Genomic DNA, 17,495 nt, shown 5'->3' with positions numbered 1-17,495 from the left:
CAGTTTTACTAGGGTAAGTTTGGCGGCGTGAGTGAAGGAGGCTTTGTTGCGGAATAGAAAGCCGACTCTTGATTTGATTTTGATTTTCGAATTAGACATATACTTCTCCTTAATGCAACCGCTGTGTCAGATTTCAAAAAAACTTTACGGAAAAAGCACACCATGCAATAATCTGAGTACTGCTTTCAGACAACAAAGCAGCCAAAAAGATATCTGACATATTGTGTAGTCAACATTAGTCAGAAATAGCATTATTGTAACGATTCTCCTCCTCTTCTGAGGCAATTATAAATATTCACTTACCTTTGATGATCTTCATCAGAATGCACTCCCAGGAATCACAGTTCCACAATAAATGTTTGATCTATTTGATAAAGTTCATAATTTATGTCCAAATATGTTCTTTTGTTAGGGCGTTTGGTAAACAAATCCAAACGCGTGTGCATGTCCAGTAGGACAAAAAGTTCAAAAAGTTATATTACACGTCGTAGAAACATGTCGAACTAAGTATAGAATCAATCTTTAGGATGTTTTTATCATAAATCTTCATTCCGGAGAATTCTGGAGAATTCCTATGTCTGTAGAAAAGCAATGGAACGAGAGCTAACTCTCTCATGACCGCGCGTCACGAGCCTGTGACACTCTGCCAGACACCTGGCTCAATCAGCTCTCATTCTATCCCCCTTCATAGTAGAAGCCTCAAACAAAGTTCTAAAGACTGTTGACATCTATTGGAAGCCTTAAGAAGTGCATTATGACCCCATTTACACTGTATATTGGAATGGCAAAGAGTTGAAAAAATACAAACCTCAGATTTCCCACATCCTGGTTGGATTTTTCTTAGGTTTTTGCCTGCCATATGAGTTCTGTTATACTCACAGACATAATTCAAACAGTTTTAGAAACTTTCTATCCAATACTACTAATAATATGCATATATTATTCATCCAACCTACTCACTACTGCCCCCCTGTCACCAAGAAGTTCAAGTAGATTGCCATAGCTAGCAAAACGACAGTACATTCACTACTGTCTTCTTGGTAAGCAACACCGGTGTAGATTAGGCTTTGTGTTTTAGGTTATTGTCCGACAGAAAGGTGAATTCAACTCCCAGTGTCTGGTGGGAAGCCAACTGTAACACGTTTTCCTCCTAGAATTTTGCCTGTGCTTAGTTCCATTCCATGTCTTTTTATCCTGAAAATCTCCCCAGTTCTTAACGATTATAAACATACCAATAACCTGATTGAGTGGTACTTAGTAATGTTTTGTATTGGATTTGCCCCAAACATAACACATTGTATTCAGTCCAAAAACTTTTTTTTGCAGTGTTACTTTAGTGCCTTGTTGCATACAGGATACATGTTTTGTAATATTGTAATTTTTTTCACTGCCAATTAGGTTAGTATTGTGAAGTAACTACAATGTTGTTGATCCAGTCTCAGTTTTCTCCTATCACAGCCATTAAACTCTGTAACTGTTCTATAGTCACCATTGGGCCTCATGGTGAAATCCCTGAGTGGTTTCCTTCCTCTCCAGCAACGGAGTTAGGAAGGACGACTTTATCTTTGTAGTGACTGGGTGTATTAATACACCATCCAAAGTAATTAATAACTTCACCATGCTCAAAGGAATATTCAATGTCTGTTTTTTTTACCCATCTACCAATAGGGGCTCTTCTTTGCGAGTCATTGGGAAAACCTCCTTGGTCTATGTGGTTGAATCTGTGTTTGAAATTCACTGCTCGACTGAGGGACCTTACAATTATCTGTACGTGTGGGCTAAAGAGATGAGGTAGTCATCAGAAATCATGCTAAACACTATTATTGCACACAGAGTGAGTCCATGCAACTTTTGTGACTTATTAAAAACATTGTTACTTCTGAACTTAATTAGTCTTGCCATAACAAAGGGGTTGAATACTTACTGAATTTTAGCTTTTAATTTTTTACTCATTTGTAAAAATGTCGTAAAACATTCCACTTTGACATTATGGGGTATTGTGTGTAGCGCAGTGAAAACAAATCAAAATGTTGTCATGGAAAAAGTCAAGGGGTGAGAATACTTTCTGAAGGCACTGTACATGTACAATACACTTTTATTCCGTAAAGTGAACCCAATTAGAGTACAATATGTGTCCCATGTGGGACCCTCTAGTTCAGGGGTGTCCAACCCTGTTCCTGGAGAGCTACCCTTTTGTATGTTTTTGTTCCAACCCCAGTTGTAACTAACCTGGTTCAGCTGATCAACCAGCTTATTATTAGAATCAGATGTGCTAGATAACGGTTGGAGTGAAAACCTACAGGATGGTAGCTCTCCAGGAACAGTGTTGGAGAGCCCTGCTCTAGTTCAACAAACCCTGTGCTCCCACCAACTGAGCCATTACACCCCAGTGGGGTCACTCCTCTTCAGTGAAGGACAGGGTAACTGCATCCCCATCCTCTAAGTAGAGCCAGATAAGCCCTTACAGTGTTTGATGAATGGCTCTCCCTAGCCACCCCGTTGGATAGCAATGAACGCCCTGCTCGCCTCCTTAGATATAAACCCGCAGTGGGGGACATAATAAACCATAATAAACACAATTAATTTGCTGTGTTCATGAGTGGCTGGGCCTCTCTGTTGTAACCCCATACTGGATTAAAAAGGGTTTGTGTTTTTTAAGAGAAACAAGAGAGAAATACAAGGGGAAAGAGACCAGCTTTATTTTGTTGTTGAAAATAATCATTAATTTTTATTTCACCTTTATTTAACCAGGTAGGCTGGTTGAGAACAAGTTCTCATTTGCAACTGCGACCTGGCCAAGATAAAGCAAAGCAGTTTGACACATACAACAACAGAGTTACACATGGAGTAAACAAACATAAATCAATAATACAGTAGACAAATCTATACACAGCATGAGGAAACATTAAAAAACATCTCATGGAACGGCGGGAACTGTGAGAGGACACACAAACACACACACACAGACACACTTTACCACATTATTTAGTTTTTGTATTGTTTGTATACTTTTTTGTTGTATTGTTTGTTTATCGTTGTGTTTTACATTTGTGTGACTATCCTTGTCAGTGTTTTGTTACTTGTCATGTTTTATGTTTTTTTGTGGACCCCAGGAAGAGTAGCAAAAGCTAACGGAATCCTAAAATATATATATATATATATATATTGTAACGATCCTCTTCGTCTGATGAAAAGTAGTCAAGATCGGACCAAAACACAGCGTGGTAAGTGTCCATGTTAATATTTATTTTAACTCAGAACACTAAGACAAAATAACAAAAAGAGACCAACACGAAACAGTTCTGTCTGGTACAGAGACAGAAAACAACTCCCCACAAACAGGTGGGAACAGGCTACCTAAGTATGGTTCTCAATCAGAGACAACGATAGACAGCTGCCTCTGATTGGGAACCATACCAGGCCAACAACAGAAATACAAAACATGGAACAAAACATAGAACGCCCACCCCAAGTCACGCCCTGACCAAACCAAAATAGAGACATAAAAAAGGAATTAAGGTCAGGACGTGACATGCTTGCTGTAAACTCTGTACCGTGGCACCGGATCACCGCTGCTACCGATTGGATATAGTGGCTAACGCCACTGCCACGAACCTAGCACCAGTTAGACACGGCGCCCCGCTGCACCACCACGAATGGTCTGCCGACGAATACTCCATGCACTGTGCCTTCATCCGGCCTCCATCGGAGCAGACGCTACTAACTTTAAACGCTGTGTCACTAGCGTAGTGCGGCTCCCCTGTTCCATCTACTGCTGCCCCCTGGACACTATGATCACTTGGCTACATAGCTGATGCCTGCTGGACTGTCCATTAATCACGGTACTCCATTCTGTTTATTTATTTTTTATCTGTCGGCCCCAGCCGCGAACTCAGGCTCTGTATGTAGTTAATCCGACCCTCTCTGCCAAGTCAGCGCCATTTTACCTGCTGTTGTTGTGTTAGCTGATTAGCTGTTGTTGTCTCACCTGTTGTTTAGCTAGCTCTCCCAATCAACACCTGTGATTACTTTATGCCTCGCTGTATGTCTCTCTCAAATGTCAATATAACTTGTATACTGTTGTTCAGGTTAGTTATCATTGTTTTAGTTCCCCTCTTCATACCTCTGATACCTCCTTTGTCCCACCTCCCACACATGCGGTGACCTCACCCATTACAACCAGCATGTCCAGAGATACAACCTCTCTTATCATCACCCAGTGCCTGGGCTTACCTCCGCTGTACCCGCACCCCACCATACCCCTGTCTGCGCATTATGCCCTAAATATATTCTACCATGCCCAGAAATCTATGTTTGTTTTACTCACTGCTTTAGCACACTCTGCCAACCCTGATGTCCTTGCTGTGTCTGTATCCTGGCTTAGGAAGGCCAACAAAAATTCTGAGATTTCCAAACCCACCTATAAGTTTTTCCGTCAAGATAGAACTGCCAAAGGGGGATGAGTTGCAGTCTACTGCAGAGATAGCCTGCAAAGTCATGTCATACTTTCCAGGTCCATACCCAAACAGTTCGAACTTCTAATTTTAAAAATGAATCTCTCCAGAAATCAGTCTCTCACTGTTGCCGGCTGCTACCGACCCACCTCAGCTCCCAGCTGTGCCCTGGACACCATTTGTGAATTGATCGCCCCCCATCTAGCTACAGAGTTTGTTCTGTTAGGTGACCTAAACTGCGATATTCTTAACACCCCGGCAGTCCTATAATCTAAGCTAGATGCCCTCAATCTCACACAAATCATCAAGGAACCCACCAGGTACAACCCTAAATCTGTAAACAAGGGCACCCTCATAGACATTATCCTGACCAACTTGCCCTCCAAATACACCTCATCTGTCTTCAATCGAGATCTCAGCGATCACTGCCTCATTGCCTGTATCCGCTACGGGTCCGCAGTCAAATGACCACCCCTAATCACTGTCAAACGCTCCCTAAAACACTTCTGCGAGCAGGCCTTTCTAATCGACCTGGCCCGGGTATCCTGGAAGGATATTGACCTCAAACCGTCAGTTGAGGATGCCTGATCATTCTTTAAAAGTAACTTCCTCACCATCTTAGATAAGCATGCTCCGTTCAAAAAATGCAGAACTAAGAACAGATATAGCCCCTGGTTCACTCCAGACCTGACTGTCCTTGACCAGCACAAAAACATTCTGTGGCGGACTGCAATAGCATCGAATAGTCCCCGCGATATTCAACTGTTCAGGGAAGTCAGGAACAAATACATGCAGTCAATCAGGAAAGCAAAAGCCAGCTTTTTCAAGCAGAAATTTGCATCCTGTAGCTCTAACTCCAAAAGGTTCTGGGACACTGTAAAGTCCATGGAGAACAAGAGCACCCCCTCCCAGCAGCCCACTGCACTGAGGCTAGGTAACACGGTCACCACTGATAAATCCATGATAATCGAAAACTTCAACAAGCATTTCTCAACGGCTGACCATGCCTTCCTCCTAGCTACTCCAACCTCGGCCAACAGCTCTACCACCCCCGCAGCTACTCGCCCAAGCCTCCTCAGCTTCTCCTTTACCCAAATCCAGATAGCAGATGTTCTGAAAGAGCTGCAAAACCTGGACCCGTACAAATCAGCTGGGCTTGACAATCTGACCCTCTATTTCTGAAACTATCCGCAAGCCCTATCACCAGCCTGTTCAACCTCTCTTTCATATCGTCTGAGATCCCCAAGAACTGGAAAGCTGCCGCTTTCATCCTGCACTGCCTATCGAAGGTCTTCGAAAGCCAAGTCAACAAACAGATCACTGACCATCTCGAATCCCACCGTACCTTCTCAGCTGTGCAATCTGGTTTCCGAGCAGGTCACGGGTGCACCTCAGCCACACTAAAGGTACTAAACGATATCATAACCGCCATTGATAAAAGACAGTACTGTGCAGCCGTCTTCATCGACTTGGCCAAGTCTTTCGACTCCGTCAATCACCATATTCTTATCGGCAGACTCAGTAGCCTCGGTTTTTCTAATGACTGCCTTGCCTGGTTCTCCAACTACTTTGCAGACAGAGTTCAGTGTGTCAAATCGGAGGGCATGTTGTCCGGTCCTCTAGCAGTCTCTATGGGGGTGCCACAGGGTTCAATTCTTGGGCCGACTCTTTTCTCTGTATATATCAATGATGTTGCTCTTGCTGCGGGCGATTCCCTGATCCACCTCTACGCAGACGACACCATTCTGTATACTTCTGGCCCTTCCTTGGACACTGTGCTATCTAACCTCCAAACGAGCTTCAATGCCATACAAAACTCCTTCCGTGGCCTCCAACTGCTCTTAAACGCTAGTAAAACCAAATGAATGCTTTTCAACCATTCGCTGCCTGCACCCGCACGCCCGACTAGCATCACCACCCTGGATGGTTCCGACCTTGAATATGTGGACATCTATAAGTACCTAGGTGTCTGGCTAGACTGTAAACTCTCATTCCAGACTCATATCAAACATCTCCAATCCAAAATCAAATTTAGAATCGGCTTTCTATTTCGCAACAAAGCCTCCTTCACTCACGCCACCAAACTTACCCTAGTAAAACTGACTATCCTACCGATCCTCGACTTTGGCGATGTCATCTACAAAATGGCTTCCAATACTCAGCAAACTGGATGCAGTTTATCACAGTGCCATTCGCTTTGTTACTAAAGCACCTTATACCACCCACCACTGCGACCTGTCGGCTGGTTCCAGGTCATCTACAAGTCGGCTGGCCCTCGCTACATATTCGTCGCCAGACCCACTGGTTCCAGGTCATCTACAAGTTCATGCAAGATAAAGCTCCGCCTTATCTCAGTTCACTGGTCACGATGGCAACACCCACCCGTAGCACGCGCTCCAGCAGGCGTATCTCACTGATCATCCCTAAAGCCAACACCTCATTTGGCCGCCTTTCCTTCCAGTTCTCTGCTGCCTGTGACTGGAACGAATTGCAAAAATCATTGAAGTTGGAGACTTTTATCTCCCTCACCAACTTTAAACATCTGCTATCTGAGCAGCTAACCAATCGCTGCAGCTGTACATAGTCCATTTGTAAATAGCCCACCCAATTTGACTACCTCATCCCCATACTGTTTTTATTTACTTTTCTGCTCTTTTGCACACCAGTATCTCTACCTGCACATGACCATCTGATCATTTATCACTCCAGTGTTAATCTGCTAAATTGTAATTATTCGCCTGCCTCCTCATGCCTTTTGCACACAATGTATATAGACTTTTTCTTTTTTTTCTACTGTGTTATTGACTTGTTTATTGTTTACTCCATGTGTAACTCTGTGTTGCTGTCTGTTCACACTGCTATGCTTTATCTTGGCCAGGTCGCAGTTGTAAATGAGAACTTGTTCTCAACTAGCCTACCTAGTTAAATAAAGGTGAAATCAAATTTGAAAAAACAGTGAGGGAAAAAAGTATTTGATCCCCTGCTGATTTTGTACATTGCCCACTGACAAAGAAATTATCGGTCTATAATTTTAATGGTATGTTTATTTGAACAGTGAGAGACAGAATAACAACAAAATAATCCAGAAAAACTAATGTCAAATATGTTTTAAATTGATTTGCATTTTAATGAGGGAAATAAGTATTTGACCCACTCTCAAAAAGAAAGATTTCTGGCTCCCAGGTGTCTTTTATACAGGTACGACCTGAGATTAGGAGCACACTCTTAAAGGCAGTGCTCCTAATCTCAGTTTGTTACCTGTATAAAAGACACCTGTCCACAGAAGCAATCAATCAATCAGATTCCAAACTCCCCACCATGGCCAAGACCAAAGAGCTCTCCAAGGATGTCAGGGACAAGATTGTAGACCTACACAAGGCTGGAATGGGCTACAAGACCATCGCCAAGCAGCTTGGTGAGAGGGTGACAACAGTTGGTGCGATTATTTGCAAATGGAAGAAACACAAAAGAACAGTCATTCTTCCTCGGCCTGGGGCTCCATGCAAGATCTCACCTCGTGGAGTTGCAATGATCATGAGAACGGTGAGGAATCAGCCCAGAACTACACGGGAGGATCTTGTCAATGATCTAAAGGCAGCTGGGACCATAGTCACCAAGAAAACAATTGGTAACACACTACGCCGTGAAGGACTGAAATCCTGCCGCGCCCGCAAGGTCCCCCTGCTCAAGAAAGCACATATACATGCCCGTCTGAAGTTTGCCAATGAACATCTGAATGATTCAGAGGACAACTGGGTGAAAGTGTTGTGGTCAGATGAGACCAAAATGGAGCTCTTTGGCATCAACTCAACTCGCCGTGTTTGGAGGAGAAGGAATGCTGCCTATGACCCCAAGGACACCATCCCCACATCAAACATGGAGGTGGAAACATTATGCTTTGGGGGTGTTTTTCTGCTAAGGGGACAGGACAACTTCACCGCATCAAAGGGACGATGGACCTCCGTCCCTCAGCCAGGGCATTGAAAATGGGTCGTGGATGGGTATTCCAGCATGACAATGACCCAAAACACACGGCCAAGGCAACAAAGGAGTGGCTCAAGGAGAAGCACATTAACTTTTTATGGCTGCAGGGGCAGTATTAAGTAGCTTGGATGAAAATGTGCCCATTGTAAACAGCCAGCATCCTCAGTCTCAGTTGCTATTATATGCATATTAATATATGCATATTGCTTGAATTATGTCTGTGAGTATAACAGAACTCATATTGCAGGCAAAAACCTGAGAAATTCCACTTCCTGTTTGTATTTTTTCTGGGGGTGGCAGATTTTCAATCAAGCTCTCATTGAAATTACAGCGAGATATGGATGTGTTTTCACTTCCTACGCCTTCCACTAGATGTCAACAGTCAATAGAACTTTGTCTGATGACTCTAATGTGAAGGGAGGTCGAATAAGACCGGAAATAGTCACCACTGCCACGAGTTGACCATGCTACCACTATGCGTGTTCACAGGGGAAGGACCTGCATTCCACCGGTCATCTACAGTCATTCTAATTCTCCGGTTGGAATGTTATTCAAGATATATGTAAACAACATTCTAAAGATTTATTCAGTACATCGTTTGACATGTTTCGGCTGACTGTTATGGAACTTTTGGACATTTCGTCACGTTATAGTGGACGTGCTTTGTGACTTTGGAATTGTTTACCAAACGCGCTAATCAAAGTAGCTAATTGGACATAAATAATGGATATTTTCGAACAAATCAAGCATTTATTGTGGACCTGGGATTCCTAGGACTGCATTCTGATGAAGTTCATCAAAGTTAAGGAAACATTTATCATGTCTGGTTTCTGTTGACTCTAACATGGCGGCTAATTTGGCTACTGTTCTGAGCTCCGTCTCAGATTATTGCATGGGTTGCTTTTTCCGTAAATGTTTTTTGAAATCTGACACAGCAGTTGCATTAAGGAGAGGTATATCTATAATTCCACGTGTATAACTTGTATTATCATCTACATTTATGATGAGTATTTCTGTTGAAACGATGTGGCTATGCAAAATCACTTGTTGTTTTTGGAACTAGTGAATCTAATACGCCAATGTAAACTCCGATTTTTTTATATAAATATGAACTTTATCAAACAAACATGCATGTATTGTGTAACATGAAGTCCTATGAGTGTCATCTGATGAAGATAATTCAAGGTTAGGGATTAATTTTATATCTATTTCTGCTTTTTGTGAATGCTATATTTCGCTGGAAAATGGCTGTGCTTATTGTGGTTTGGTGGGAACATAACATAATCGTTTGTGGTGCTTTCGCTGGAAAGCCTATTTGAAATCGGACAATAAGATTAACTTTAAAATGATATAAAACACATGTATGTTTTAAGAATTGTAATTATGAGATTTCTGTGGTTTGAATTTGGCGCCCTCTATTTTCACTGGTAGTTGTCATATCGATCCCGTTAGCGGGATTGCAGCCATAACAAGTTAAGGTCATGAAGTGGCCTAGCCGGTCTCCAGACCTTAATCCCATAGAAAATCTGTGGGGGGAGCTGAAGATTCGAGTTGCCAAACGTCAGCCTCGAAACCTTAATGACTTGAAGAAGATCTGCAAAGAGGAGTGGGACAAAATCCCTCCTGTGATGTGTGCAAACCTGGTGGCCAACTACAAGAAACGTCTGACCTCTGTGATTGCCAACAAGGGTTTTTCCACCAAGTACTAAGTCATGTTTTGCAGAGGGGGTCAAAAACTTTTTCCCTCATTAAAATGCAAATCAATTTATAACATTTTTGACATGCATTTTCCTTTTTTGTTGTGGTTATTGTTGTTATTCTGTCTCTCACTGTTCAAATAAACCTACCATTAAAATTATAGACTAATCACTTCTTTGTCAGTGGGCAAACATACAAAATAAGCAGGGGATCAAATACTTTTTCCCTCACTGTGTATATATATATATATATAAAGGAACTAAGGTCAGGATCAGTTTAAAGTACAAGATTGTGACTTTCTTTGTTGAAGTTCATTATTTGTCATTTAAAACCTTGGTTATGTTCTCACTGAGCATGTCTTGAACTCAGTGGAAAAGTACCAAACTACCAATTATCAGGACCTCGATTAGTCATATCGGGTGTGTTCAGTTAGAGTTGGGCTGGAACAAAAACCTGCACACCTGTATCTCTCCAGGAACAAAGTTGGTAATCACTCGCCTGTATATCTGGCTGTGGCACTTTCCTCTGTTGCTCATGGCCTAGTAAGAGCAGATCTAGGATCAGATTACCCTACCCCAATCTTATCCTTAACCATTGGAGGGGTTGAAATCATATCTAATCCTGTATCATTGGGTATCTGTGGCAGTGGGGTTTCCCTGTGGGAAGTGTGCCGAAGGTGGAACCACGGCTGGCTTCCCCGGTCACCATCCTTGTCCCACGGGAGACCCCTCGAGCTGGCAGACACATTGGCCCATGTTACCTCCCTCCCTTCCTCTATCCAGCTGCTGCCAAATGTCTCCTCCTCTCCTCCACACGGGTGCCCTTTGAAGGGGAAGCGCTTCAGAATAATTTTGCACGCCCAATTTTTCCGTTTTTGATTTGTTAAAAAAGTTTGAAATATCCAATAAATGTCGTTCCACTTCATGATTGTGTCCCACTTGTTGTTGATTCTTCACAAAAAATACAGTTTTATATCTTTATGTTTGAAGCCTGAAATGTGGCAAAAGGTCGCAAAGTTCAAGGGGGCCGAATACTTTCGCAAGGCACTGTATATGTATACACACATATATATATATATGTACAGTGGGGAGAACAAGTATTTGATACACTGCCAATTTCACAGGTTTTCCTACTTACAAAGCATCTAGAGGTCCGGTTTTTTTCTTCTTAAGTAGGCAGGTCAGTTAAGAATAAATTCTTATTTTCAATGACGGCCTAGGAACAGTGGGTTAACTGCCTGTTCAGGGGGGGCAGAACGACAGATTTGTACCTTGTCAGCTCAGGGGTTTGAAGTTGCAACCTTCCGGTTACTAGTCTAACACTCTAACCACTAGGCTACCCTGCCACCCCTGTAATATAGGTACACTTCAACTGTGAGAGACGGAATCTAAAACAAAAATCCAGAAAATCACATTGTATGATTTTTAAGTAATTAATTTGCATTTTATTGCATGACATAAGTATTTGATCATCTACCAACCAGTAAGAATTCCGGCTCTCACAGACCTGTTAGTTTTTCTTTAAGAAGCCCTCCTGTTCTCCACTCATTACCTGTATTAACGGCACCTGTTTGAACTCGTTACCTGTATAAAAGACACCTGTCCACACACTAAATCAAACAGACTCCAACCTCTCCACAATGGCCAAGATCAGAGAGCTGTGTAAGGACATCAGGGTTAATTTGTAGACCTGCACGAGGCGGGGATGAGCTACAGGACAATAGGCAAGCAGCTTGGTGAGAAGGCAACAACTGTTGGTGCAATTATTAGAAAATGGAAGAAGTTCAAGTTGAAGGTCAATTACCCTCGGTCGAGGGCTCCATGCAAGATCTCACCTCGTGGGGCATCAATGATCATGAGGAAGGTGAGGGATCAGCCCAGAACTACACGGCAGGACCTGGTCAATGACCTGAAGAGAGCTGGGACCACAGTCTCAAAGAAAACCATTAGTAACACACTACACCGTCATGGATTAAAATCCTGCAGTGCACGCAAGGTCCCCCTGCTCAAGCCAGCGCATGTCCAGGCCCGTCTGAAGTTTGCCAATGACCATCTGGATGATCCAGAGGAGGAATGGGAGAAGGTCATGTGGTCTGATGAGACAAAAATAGAGCTTTTTGGTCTAAATTCCACTCGCCGTGTTTGGAGGGAGAAGAAGGATGAGTACAACCCCAAGAACACCGTCCCAACCGTGAAGCATGGAGGTGGAAACATCATTCTTTGGGGATGCTTTTCTGTAAAGGGGACAGGACAACTGCACCGTATCGAGGGGAGGATGGATGGGGCCATCTATCGCGAGATCTTGGTCAACAACCTCCTTCCCTCAGTAAGAGCATTGAAGATCGGTCGTGGCTGGGTCTTCCAGCATGAGAACGACCCGAAACACACAGCCAGGGCAACTAAGGAGTGGCTCTGTAAGAAGCATTTCACGGTCCTGGAGTGGCCTAGCCAGTCTCCAGACCTGAACCCAATAGAAAATCTTTGGAGGGAGCTGAAAGTCCTAATTGCCCAGCGACGGCCCCAAAACCTGAAGGATCTGGAGAAGGTCTGTATGGAGAAGTGGGCCAAAATCCCTGCTGCAGTGTGTGCAAACCTGGTCAATGTTTCTGTACCAAATATTAAGGTCTGCTTTTCTGATGTTCAAATACTTATGTCATACAATAAAATGCAAATTAATTACTTAAAAATCATAAAATGTGATTTTTCTGGATTTCTGTTTTAGATTCCGTCTCTCACAGTTGAAGTGTACCTATGATAAAAAATACAGACCTCTAAAATCGGCAGTGTATCAAATACTTGTTCTCCCCACTGTAAATGTGTGTGTGTGTGTGTGTATATATATATATATATATGTGGTTTTTATACATGTGTGTGTGTGTGTGTGTGTGTGTGTGTGTATATATGTATGTGTGTACATATGTACACTATATACAGTTGAAGTCGGAAGTTAACATACACCTTAGCCAAATACATTTGAACTCAGTTTTTCACAATTCCTGACATTTAAATCCTTGTAAACATTGCCTGTCTTAGGTCAGTTAAAATCACCACTTTATTTTAAGAATGTGAAATGTCAGAATAATAGTAGAGAGAATTATTTATATCAGCTTTTACTTCTTTCATCACATCCCCAGTGGGTCAGAAGTTTACTTGGGTCAAACATTTCGGTTAGCCTTCCACAAGCTTCCCACAATAAGTTGGTGTAACTGAGTCAGGTTTGTAGGCCTCCTTGCTCGCACACGCTTTTTCACTTCTGCCCACAAATCTTCAATAGGATTGAAGTCAGGGATTCGTGATGGCCACTCCAATACCTTGAATTTGTTGTCCTTAAGCCATTTTGCCACAACTTTGGAAGTATGCTTGGGGTCATTGTGCATTTGGAAGACCCATTCGCAACCAAGCTTTAACTTCCTGACTGATGTCTTGAGATGTTGCTTCAATATATCCACATAATTTTCCTCCCTCATGATGCCATCTATTTGGTGAAGTGCACCAGTCCCTCCTGCAGCAAAGCACCCCCACAACATGATGCTGCCACCCCCGTGCTCCACGGTTTGGATGGTGTTCTTCAGCTTGCAAGCCTCCCCCTTTGTCCTCCAAACATAACGATGGTCATTATGGCCAAAAACCAGAGGACATTTCTCCAAAAAAGTACGATCTTTGTCCCCATGTGCAGTTGCAAACCGTAGTCTGGATTTTTATGGCGGTTTTGGGGCAGTGGCTTCTTCCTTGCTAAGCGGCCTTTCATATTTTGACGATTATAGAACTCGTTTCACTGTTGATATAGATACTTTTGTACCTGTTTCCTCCAACATCTTCACAAGGTCCTTTGCTGTTGTTCTGGGATTGATTTGCACTTTTCACACCAAAGTGACAGAACGTGTCTCCTTCCTGAGCGGTATGATGGCTGCGTGGTCCCATGGTGTTTCTACTTGCGTACTATTGTTTGTACAGATGAACATGGTACCTTCAGGAGTTTGAAAATTGCTCCCAAGGATAAACCAGACTTGTGGAGGTCTACAAAAACATTCTGAGGTCTTGGCTGATTTCTTTTGATATTCCCTTGATTTCAAGCAAAGAGGCACTGAGTTTGAAGGTAGGCCTTGAAATACATCCACAGGTACACCTCCAATTGACTCAAATTATGTCAATCAGCCTATCAGAAGCTCCTAAAGCCATGACATAATTTTCGGGAATTCTCCAAGCTGTTTAAATGCACAGTCAACTTAATGTATGTAAACTTCTGACCTACTGGAATTGTGATACAGTGAATTATAAGTGGAATAATCTGTCTGTAAACAATTGTTTGTAAAAATGACTTGTGTCATGTACACAGTAGATTACTTAAACGACTTTCCAAAACGATTGTTTGTTAACAAGACATTTGTGGAGTGGTTGAAAAACGAGTTTTAATGACTCCAACCTGAGCATATGTAAACTTCCGACTTCAACTCTACATTATAACACCTACTCATTCAAGGATACCTACTCATTCATTTTCTTTATTTTTTACTATTTTCTACATTGTAGAATAATAGTGAAGACGTCAAAACTATGAAATAACACACATGGAATCATGTAGTTAACCAAAATGTGTTGAACCAAACAAAAATATATTGTGTTAAACCAATCAAAATAGCCACCTTTTGACTTGATGACAGCTTTGCACACTCTTGGCATTCTCTCAATGAGCTTCATCACCTGGAATGCATTTCAATTTAACAGGTGTGAATTCTTAAGTTAATTTGGGGAATTTCTTTCCTTCTTATTGTGTTTGAGCCAATCAGTTGTGTTGTGACAAGGTGGGAGGGGGGGTATACAAAAGCCCTATTTGGTAAAAGACCAAGTCCATATTATGGCAAGAACAGCTCAAATAAGCAAAGAGAAACGACAGTCCATCGATACTTTAAGACATGAAGATCAGTCATTACAAAAATGTCAAGAACTTTGAAAGTTTCTTCAAGTGCAGTCGCAAAACCATCAAGCGCTATGATGTAACTGGCTATTATGAGGACTGCCACAGGAATGGAAGACCCAGAGATACTTCTGCTGCAGAGAATAAGTTCATAAGAGTTACCAGCCTCCAGAAATTACAGCCCAAATTAATGCTTCACAGAGTTCAAGTAAGAGACACATCTCAAAATCAACTGTTCAGAAGAGACTACAGGAATCAGGCCTCCGTGGTCAAATTGCTTCAGGGAAACCACTACTAAAGGACACCAATAGGAAGAAGAGACTTGCTTGGGCCAAGAAACACGAGCAGTGGACATTAGACTGGTGGAAATCTGTCCATTGGTCTGGAGTCCAAATTGGAGATTTCTGGTTCCAACCGCGGTGTCTTTGTGAGATGATTAACAGATGATCTCCGCATGAGTATTTCCCACCATGAAGCATGGAAGAAGAGGTATTATGGTGTGGGGTTGCTTTGCTGGTGACACTCTCAGTGATTTATTTTGAATTCAAGGTACACTTTCCCAGCATGGCTACCACAGCATTCTGCAGCGATACGCCAAACCATCTGGATTGCCCTTAGTGGGACTATCATTTGTTTTTCAACAGGACAATGACCCAACACACCTCCAGGCTGTGTAAGGGCTGTTTTACCAAGAAAGAGAGAGACGGAGTGCTGCATCAGATGACCTGGCCTCCACAATCCCCTGACCTCAACCAAATTGAGATGGTTTTGGGATGAGTCGAACCACAGAGTGAAGGAAAAGCAGCCAACAAGTGCTCAGCATACGTGGGAACTCCTTCAAGACTGTTGGAAAAGCAAGGGAGGCCAAATGCTTGCTGGCTTCTCTTGCATTCAATGTTATGGGCGGCAACAATGTCAGCCTCATGCGAATTGAAGGAAAATATAAAACACAAAGAGAGAATCCGGGCCTCCCTTGGCATCCATAAATACATGCCACTGAGCTAATGTCTAATTACAAAGCACTAGCTACTGTCATCCTGGTAAACTAGTCTTGCTAAACAGGCTACCACAGCATAATGAAGCAATTGCTAAGCTGTGGCTAATGCACCTCTAACCAGCACAGTGACTTAATTACTAATTTTATGGAAGTTCTAGTGAGTGCTTGGTAAGTGTAAAAAAGTGTATTTAGTTCTTCAGGCTAGAGACCGTAGAGGAAGAGAGGAAGGGATGAAGGGAAAAGAGATAGAGAGACTGCACTGCTATCAAGGATGTCAGTCGTATCAGAAGCAGCAGTCACATTTTGCTTGCAGAAGAGGTTGATAGGTTTCACAGTAAACATGGAAAATGGTCTCATTATACTTCATAATAAGACAAGTTTTGTTCAAATGTTATTACATTGAGGATGTAGAACACACACACACACTCAGATCATGTTAATTTCTGCAGGTCTGAAAGGCAGTATAGTAGTGTAAGAAGACACACACACGCACAACACACACACCTAGAGGTGCTAGTGTATGTGTGAAAGTTGGTGTGTGTTAGCGGGCGGGATTGGGTGTATAAAGTGTGTGTCACTGCTACTGTCATTTTGAAAAGGAATTCAGTAATTAAAACAAACCTATTTTCCCCCTGCTGAGAGACAGCACCAAGAAAGAGGGAGCGAGAGAAAAGAGGGAGGGCGAGTTATTTTTTTATCAAAAAGAAAGGAAGGGGTTTAAATTTAGCTGTGTGTGTCTGGTTGCCACGAGGGGAGAATTTTCTAGCTAATACCGGAGATGCTAACTGGTTAGACAGCGAGGGAGCGCACACGCAAACCGTAGCTTCCTCCCACAGCACATGCAGCCCGCTGTTGTGGCCTCGAGGCAGCAAGGTTTCCAAATGGACTTCACATAGAAATGAACACAGAGGATCGCCACGGCTTTTCATCCCTGACCCAAAAGCTTTTAACGTTTCATTTAAACCCACAAAAACATAAACCTTAACCTGGTCCTTTGGTTTTCAGGGGGAATTATTTATTGTGGCTAAAACCCAGTGGGTCTTCTAACTCTCCATTTTGGGGACACAGACTGGTTCCCCACAGTTATACACTTCCTAAAACAAATGTTAATCTCTATTCTACTGTACAGTAGGTGATGTATGGAGGTAATTTTGTCAGACAATGGCAACAATGCATCACCCAAGAGTGTGCAGAGAATAGGATGAAATATATCAACAGTGGAAACTGCTGTGAGATCTGATTAAAGACGTGGTACATAAACGCAATCTCATGTATTACTGAGTCAGATCCTTTTCATTATGTTTACTCAAGTATTTCCCTCTGTTTCCTCTTTCAACATTGCAGCAGTCAGCGAAACGGATGAAATGACCATATCGACGGAGAGTGAACATTTCTGAACTTTCTGCTGCGTGCTGTTTTTGTTTGGAGAGGTGTCGCATCGTGACCTA

The sequence above is a fragment of the Oncorhynchus keta genome, chromosome 15, assembly GCF_023373465.1.
Source record: "Oncorhynchus keta strain PuntledgeMale-10-30-2019 chromosome 15, Oket_V2, whole genome shotgun sequence".
Lineage (NCBI taxonomy): Eukaryota > Metazoa > Chordata > Actinopteri > Salmoniformes > Salmonidae > Oncorhynchus > Oncorhynchus keta.
Note: the sequence above shows the minus strand (reverse complement) of the source record.